Here is a 9,135-nt window from a genome sequence, read left to right as displayed (position 1 = left end):
TGGGCGACAGAGTAAGACTCCAACTCAAAAAAAAAAAAAATCAGTCAGGTGTGGTGGCTCATGCCTGTTCCAGCTACTTGGAAGGCTGACGTGGAATGATTGCCTGAGCCCAGCAGGTCAAGGCTGCGGTGGTCATGAGCATGCCATTGCACTCCAGCCTGGGCGACAGAGAGAGACGCTGGCTCAAAAAAAAAAAAAGAATATCTGTTGGATTAAATAAGTTGGATTTCAGTTAGAAAAAGGAATCCAGGCCGGGCTTGGTGGCTCAAACTGTAATCCCAGCACTTTGGGAGGCCGAGGTGTGTGGATTGCCTGAGCCTGCGGGTTCGAGACTCGCCTACTTGACGAGACCTCAACTCTACAACAAATCAAAAATTAGCTGGGCGTGGTAGCGCGCACCTGTAGTTCCAGCTACTTGGAAGGCTGAGGCGGAAGGCCCGCCGGCGCCCAGCAGGTCGCGGCTGCGGTGGCCGGGAGCGGCCACTGCACTCCAGTCTGGGTGACAGAGTAAGAATCCAACTCAAAAAAAAAAAAAAAGTTAAAAAATAAAAAGAAATCCAAAAACTAATTGGTCTCAATCTGATTGTATCTGCTACATGGTCAAATCCTATTACAGTGATTTCTGAGGTGATCCAAATTGTTTTATTATTATAGAAATAAATCTGATGTCTTAGAATTCACAAATATTTTCACTATAGTAGTATTTATTTTAAGCAGTTTGTATATGTCAACATTAAGTAAATATAAATAGGTTCTGATTCCATTCACAACCATTTGATGACATTAAAATGATTATTAAGATCACCACATTAATGTTCATTTAAATTTGCTGTGGTGTAAATGCTGCTTTTAATGAACATGTATTTCTCAGCTAGGATTTCCCTTGTCTTTGAACCTACCATTTTACAAGGCTGGGGGGTTTACTGGATACTTGTTAATTTTTTCTGCATATTATCTTTCCCCTTTTAAGAGTCAAGTATTATTCACTTTGCTTCTTACAAGCCAGAGAATATGAAAATTCTCCCCTATTTTATGTAGCACTATTCACTTAGCGTTTTTTCAAAGCACTTTATGGGATATAAAAATAGTACCTGGTCATATTTAAGTAAAGGTAGCAGAAAACAAAAGAACTTTCAAACAAAAAGTTCCCTGCCACCTCCTCCACCCAAAGAATAATAAGCATGTGGCATAAATATAGCTCTTCAGAAAAGCTGTCTGCATAATTTTCTTTCAAGGTAATGTTCGACAGCACGAAGTTTATGATGATCTTAATTGGTCTACGACAAAACGGAGTCTTAGAAACCCCTGATTTACGTCTGAGATTGTTATTTCACCAGCCTATGTTGACAGGCTGGCTGGAGGCTTGTATGAGACATGGATCCCACGTGGGCACCTGGCAAATCTGGCTTCTGTGTGCGCTCAGTCAATTCCATCCATCCATTTCTAACTTAAAGTTGCCTTATTTTTTATAGTTAAGAGTTTTTTAGGAGTTCACAGCAGAATTTTTAAAATGTGTTAGGCTTTAGAATCCCACTGTTTGAAGAGGTCCTTTGAATGTCAATTTTATTGAGCTATGTAAAGTCTACTTTCTAATTTCATTGGGTACTCAATGTATCAGGGCTTGACTTTTCTGCCTGCCGTTTCTGCATTTATAAAAATCCTCATTTAACGTTTAGAATTCTTTGGACTCAAATTCTTATGATGTTTTCTTGTGTAATAGGTTTCTTATTATACAGAATTTAAAATTTCAATCCATGTTACATCTTAGGGATCATTTTTGAACAGAGTTTTTTAGTAATTACCTCTAGTTAGTTAAAAATGTATTTGCAGAAGGAAGCGACATCAAGTTTAGGTGTCCTGATTAAATTCTGTTTGATTTGACACATGTTAGGCAAAATCCATGCCAAATACTGACTGATAACGGGACAAGCTCCCAGGGAGCAGTGAATCATCCAGGACCTGGGTCAAGGGCAAGGCCAAGCGGCACGAGCAGTGAGCGACACGAATGCCTTGCAGGGGGTCTAAGGAGATGGCCAGGAATTGTGTCTGGTGTTGGGAGCGGGGATCTGAACACCGCAGCAGCTTGAAAGCATTCCGTTTCTAAATAAAGCAGCATACTCGTTCTGATTTGTGACTAGGTACAGAAAAAAGCCTGCATAACGTTACGTATTTATAGTAGTTCTTTGTCTGTAAAAGTGTTACGTGGATGAGCTATTATGAAAGTGAAAGTGCCATTTTGTTTTTCTCATTAAAATAAGTACTATATTACTGTGCATTAGATGCTAATATTCAAGAAATAATGCTCTGTAGAAAACTCTCAAGCTGAATTAATTTATGTACTGATTATTAACACAGAATAAATGTTATATTGACTCATGTTTATCCAAATCTTTTAAAAGGAATGTGGGCAGATTATAAAGGTCACACTGGTGGAACTACTGCTAGCACTACCCAAAGTTCTGCTCTGCTGATTGAGTTTCAGACAGACGTTACAATGGCATGTCTAAAATAGTTCTCCAGCAAGAGAAACATAAACACCGACAATATTGAACTAATGCAACAGGAAGGGCACTTCTGAATCTGACACCATCTAGGAGTTTGACAAAAGCAAGAGGTGGCACACGCCTATAATAGCACTTTGGAGCCGGGCTCGGTGGCTCAGCCTGTAATCCTGCGCTTTGGGAGGCTGAGGTGAGTGGATTGCCTGAGCCCATGGGTTCGAGACCCGCCTGGGCAACTTGGCTAGACCTCATCTCTACAATAAATCAAAAATTAGCCGGGTGTGGTAGCGTGCGCCTGTAGTTCTAGCTCCTTGGAAGGCTGAGGCGGAAGGGTTGCCGGAGCCCAGCAGGCGAGACTGCGGTGGCTGGGAGCGGCCACTGCACTTCAGTCTGGGCGACTGAGTGAGACTCCAACTCAAAAGAAAAAAAATAGCACTTTGAGAGGCCAAGGTGAGAGGATTGCCTGAGCCCAGGGGTTGGAGACCAGTCAGAGCAACTTGACGAGACCTCATCTACAATAAATCAAAAAAATCAGCCGGGCGTGGTAGCGCATGCCTGTAATTGCAGCTACTCAGAAGGCTGAGGCGGAAGGATCGCCGGAGCCCAGCAGGTTGAGGCTGCGGTGGCCGGGAGCGGCCACTGCACTCCAGTCTGGGCGACAGAGTGAGACTCCAACTCAAAAAATTTTTAAAAAAAAGTGAATGACAATCATTAGGGTTCACTGAGCTCTTAGACTCTCCTGTATTTATCTGGGTGATATTAATCTTGCATTATGGTATACTTTATGTACAGTAAAATCCCTTTTTAGTGCAGTTCTATAAATTTTGACCAACACATAGTTATATCTGTCACCTATGGGTAATTAATTTAATTTTATTTTTTTGAGTTGGAGTCTCACTCTGTTGCCCAGGCTGGAGTGCAGTGGTACACTCATGGTCACCACAACCTCGACCTGCTGGGCTCAGGTGCTCCTTCGCCTCAGCCTTCCAAGTAGCTGGAACTACAGGTGTGCGCTACCACGTCCAGCTAATTTTTGATGTATTATAGAGACAAGGTCTCGCCAAGCTGCCCAGGCTGGTCACAAACTCGCAGGCTCAGGCAATCCACTCGCCTTGGCCTCCCAAAGTGCTGGGATTACAGGCCGAGCCACTTAGCCCAGCTGGTAATTAATTTTAAATCTAATTCTAATGTTTTTTTTTTAAGTAGGAGTCTCGCTCTGTCGCCCAGGCTGGAATGCAGTGGCATGCTCACAGCCACCACAGCCTCGACCTGCTGGCCTCAAGTGATCCTTCCACCTCAGCCTTCCAAGTAGCTGGAACTACAGGCATGTGCCTGGCTAATTTTTTGATTTATTGTAAAGACGGGGTCTCACCAAGTTGCCCAGGCTTAGTCTTGAATCCCTAGACTCAAATAATCCTCTTGCCTCCACCTCCCAAAGTGCTGGGATTACAGGTGTGAGCCACCGTGCCTGGCTGTTCTGATTTCTATACTACCTGTGGATCTTACTTTAATATAATTTTCAGATGATATCAGTGAAAACTGTGATTTGCTGCCGAAATTCAAAATAAGGGCTTTTTAAACCCAGTATTGATGCCAGGATCAGGAAAGGCACTGCCCAACTCCAAAGCCTTCACTGGGTGCGTGGTGTCCCCTAGAGCGTACTGTGCATGATCTGCAGGTCCTCCTGGTGGCTCTGATGCAGCCACCAGAGTGTGAAGAGCTGCAAAACTGTGGCCATGTGAATCGTGAAAAGATTTTTTTTTTTTTGAGTTGGAGTCTCATTCTTCTCGCCCAGGCTGGAGTGCAGTGGCATGCTAACGGCCACCGCAGGCTTGACTTGCTGGGTTTAGGCGATCCTTCTGCTCAGCCTTCCAAGTAGCTGGAACCACAGACACACACCACCACACCCGGCTAGTGCTTGTGACTTATGTAGAGACGAGGTTTCGCCAAGTTGCCCAGGCTGGTCTCGAATCCCCGGGCTCAGGCAGTCCTCTCTCCTCGCCCTCCCAAAGTGCTGGGATTACAGGCTGAGCCACTGTGCCCAGCCAAAACAGATGTTTAAAAAAAGGAGTCTTCCCTTTTATATGCCTTTCCTCCCAGACTTTAAAATATTGGAACAGAAAGAAGGGACAGAAACCAGTGAGCTCACAAACACAGACTACACCTACGTGAAAAAAAATGAACAATGTTGGGAAATGAGAACTGGTCTAGTTAGAAAATGTTTCAGACTCACTCACCCGGACTCTTTGATCTGCCTTTTATTATTCATTTATTTGAGTTGGAGTCTCACTCTGTCGCTCAGGCTGGGGTGCAGTGGCATGCTCATGGCCACTGCAGCCTCGACCTGCTGGACTCAGGTGATCCTTCTGCCTCAGTCTTCCAAGTAGCTAGAACTACAGGCACACGCCACCGTGCCCAGCTAATCTTATTGTAGAGATGAGGTCTCGCTAAGCTGTCTAGGTTGGTCTCAAACCCTTGGGCTCAGTCAATCCTCTCACCTTGGCCTCCCAAAGTGCTGGGATTATAGGCGTGAGCCACCGCACCTGGCCTGATCTGCATTTTAAGACCTTGCCTTTGCAAAAGTTGTCCTTTCTCTTTCAAAAAGTAACAGAGCCTGGGTGCTGCGGCTCCTGCCTGAAATCCCAGCACTTTGGGAGGCCAAGATGGGAGGATCACTTGAGCCCAGAAGTTCATGACCAGTCCGGGCAGTTCAGTGAGACCTTATATCTACAAAATATTTATTTATTTTTTTTTGCCCGCTTGCCCCCATCTACAAAATATTTTAAAAAGTTAGCCAGGTGTGGTGGTGCAGCTGGAAGATCCAGCTACTTGGGAGGCTGAGGCAGAAGTATTGTTTGAGCCCAGGAGTTTGAAGGCTGCAGTGAGCTATGACTGTACCACTTTACTCCAGCCTGGACAACAGAGCGAGACCCTGTCTCTAAAGACAAACAAAACAACAATGCAACAGGTATGCCTTTACCTTCTAAAGAGCCACCACAAGTTCTTCAGATTTCCCAGTTCTCCCCACCAAAATTTGACCTGCATATGGTTTGGACTAAGTTCCGTATGGCTTCCACTACAGAAAAATGTGGTAGAGCTAAATTCACCAGCTCTCGTTCCTCAAAGTCCAGTTGGGTGCACGCGAATCTGACTTGGAACTTCCTGAAACTTCCTAATAGCACAGGCCAGACACATGGTGACAACTGCAGCTGGTAAGGGCCATCTTCTCAGGCCTTCCTCATGCACAAGCCTCTCTCCTTGTGGACAGCAGGGTCCCCACCAGGTGTTGAGAATCCCTCCTGGAGTACTGCCCTTCCTTCAGACTTCTGACATGAAAGGACACTAAGGTGTTCTTACTAGCTTAAGGGACACTTTATGTCCATTATTTTTATACAACATTACTATGGTGTCTTAATTAAAGAAGTTCCAACACTGTGTAAACATTGAAAGATAATTTATCTGAGGAAAAATGGGGTTTTTTTTCAAGTAGGTTCATCAGCTGTAAAATAAAGAAGTAAAATAAAAAAGAGAAGTAGGTGGTGATTAGGTACAGAGTCCTAGGATGATACTAACCCTTTGCATTCAGATGTTCCCTCTGAGGGGACACTGTAAATCTAGCAGACCACTCAGATGTCTCCTCTCAGGGGACATAAAGAGATTGCTGGTGATTATACAGGACAAACTTGTGCCAGCATAAAATTTTCAAAAATGTACATTTCCTTGAAGTTTTCCATTCAAATTACACATAAAAGCAAATAAAGAGATGGAATATATACTAAGATATATATCTTTAAAAAAGAACAGGCGTCATGAAGAGAGTGTGTGAAGTGCTTTCACAGTGGTGCCAATAAGTTCCCAATGCAGCAGGATACCACATGTTTACTGACAGATATTACACTAGTACTGACTTGCAAAAGAGCTACTAAAGATGAAATGTAATTTTGGGGGTAAAAGTCAACCGAAAGAGAATGCCAGCACAAACCAAAGTCAGTTTTTAACGGAAAAAACAGTAGTGTCTAGGAAAAATCATCTTTTTTTTTTTTTTTTTTTTTGCATTGGAGTCTTACTCTGTCACCCAGGCTAAAGTGCAGTGGTACACTCACAGCCACCCCAACGTCAACCTGCTGGGCTCCAGTGATCCCTCCGCCTCAGCCTTCCAAGTAGCCAGAACTACAGGTGTGCACTACCATGCCTGGCTAATTTTTTATTTTATTGTAGAGCCAAGCTCTCACCAAGTTGCCCGGGCTGGTCTCACACCCACGGGCTCAGGCAATCCACTAGCCTCAGCCTCCCAAAGTGCTGGCATTACAGGCTGAGCCACTGAGCCCAGCCAGGAAAAATAATCTTACTCTTCTTGAATGGGAAGACAAAAGGATTGTTATAATTCTCAGCACTTGGAATCATGCAGGCATGAAATCTACCCCAAGGACATTACACAGTGGAAATATTTATCAGAAAGCCTGAAATGATTCTAAATTATATTGCAAATATAAGTGGTGTGGATCATATGGATCAATATGCTTCTACATATTGTTTTCTGTGAAAATCTTCAAAATGCTGGAGGAAACTATTCTTCCAGGGCTAGAAATGTGTCACATATTCCTATATACTGTAGTGAGCACCAAAACAAAAACATTGAAAAGTCTATGTCCTATTTGAAATTTGTCAAGCTTCTGATCGATCAGATGAGAAGTGATTTTCAGGAATCATGAGCATCCTTCCACATCACCTTCGAACAATAGACCGGACAATAAATTACATATTATTAGTGTGGGAGGAAGAAAACGAGACTGCATTGTCTGCTCCAGTGGAAAAACACCAGGTGGAAGACGCCTAAGAAACTATCACGCATGTATCAATGAACCTACAATGTGTGTCGGTGACTGTTTCACACGTTATCACACATTAGAGAAATATAAGGTATAAAACTTTGATTTTTTGTCATAAGTTCCTCAATGTCCAACCATTGTAAGCCAAGTATTACAATAAGATAATTGGTTCTACAACTACACGACTTAATATGAAGTGATTCATTTTTCACTATTTTGCGAAAAAGCGAGGAGGGTGATTCGCGAGATGTCTCCGAGTGCAAATAATAACACTGTAAGCAGAGATGATGGGGGGAGGCAGACTGTATTCACTCAGTATTGGAAGATAAGAGAACTCCATTCAAGAGAAAGCATGTAGCTTATTTCGAATGAACAGGTTAGAAAGAAGTGAGAAATAAAGACCACCACTGCAGAGTCCGTTGTTAAACAATAGTTGGAAAAGAAAATTTCAGTACATGCAATGGCCTACCTCAGATTGTGGATGTGAAGAAAAGAAACAAACAGGTAAGGGAGTATTTATTCAAATGTCCTTTGACTTATCTGTTGACCAGGCAGAAGTCTAGAAACTGAGTTTGTTGACTGATTAGGAAATCCAGTGTGATTGGACTAAAATTCCAAGGCCTTACTTTAATGACATGCAAAAATCTTCAGAAATACTTAATATAACAACCACAGTAAAGGTGATATTTTACTTTATTTTATTAATATTTATTTATTTATTTGAGTCAGCCTCACTCTGTTGCCCAGGCTGGAGTGCAATGGCATGCTCAGCCACTGTAGCCACTGCACCTGCTGGGCTCAGGGGATCCTTCCACCTCAGGGCTTCCAAGTAGCTAGAACCACAGGTGAGTGCCACAACTCCTGGTAATTTTTTGACTTGTTGTAGAGACGAGGTCTCACCAAGTTGCCCAGGCTGGCCTCAAATGCCTGGACTCAGACAATCCTCTCACCTCCACCTCCCAAAGTGCTGGAATTACAGACATCCCACCACGTCCGGCTAAGGATGATATTTTAAAAAGTTATCTGCTGATATATTTACATGTAAATCAGAGGCATCTTGATCAAACAGGAATGTCAAGATCCTGCAGTACCTTATGAAATTTTTTAAAAAGTCTCATTCTCACTCTGTTGTCCAGTCTGGAGTGAAGTGGCATGATCATGACTCACTGCAGCCTCAAACTCCCGGGCTCAAGCCTCCCAAGTAGCTGGGACTATAGGCCTGTGCCACCACGTCTGGCCATTTTATTTTTATAAAGACAAGGTCTTGCTATATTGCCCAGGCTGGTCTTGAACCCGTGGGCTCAAGCAATCCTTCCACCTTGACCTCCCAAAGTGCTGGGATTACAAGGGTGAACCACCGCATACAGCCATCATTAGTCTTGACTTTATAAAACACGATCCCAAAGTAGCAAAGCACTAAATAGTAAATTAAGTAAACAGTAATGCTGCATTTGAGTATAATGTACATTTTTTAAAAGTATGCTGGTGCCACCTTTTGGCAAGATTAAACATTTACACAAATTATAACCATTTTTATTTCATGAAGAGACCTCTTTAGAGACCCAATTATTTAGTTCAAACATTATATGAATAGATTTAAAACTGTCTTGATTAACACATCTCTGATTTTTAATAATCACATTTTTTATTTTTTAAAAGCTGGGATGAGCCGGGCTCGGTGGCTCAGCCTGTAATCCCGCGCCTTTGGGAGGCTGAGGTGAGTGGACTGCCTGAGCCTGTGGGATCGAGACCCACCTGGGCAGCGAGACCTCATCTCTACAATAAATCAAAAAATCAGCTGGGTG

The sequence above is a fragment of the Carlito syrichta genome, unplaced genomic scaffold, assembly GCF_000164805.1.
Source record: "Carlito syrichta isolate Samal-C Ts95f unplaced genomic scaffold, Tarsius_syrichta-2.0.1 Scaffold315377, whole genome shotgun sequence".
Taxonomy (NCBI): Eukaryota; Metazoa; Chordata; class Mammalia; order Primates; family Tarsiidae; genus Carlito; species Carlito syrichta.
Note: the sequence above shows the minus strand (reverse complement) of the source record.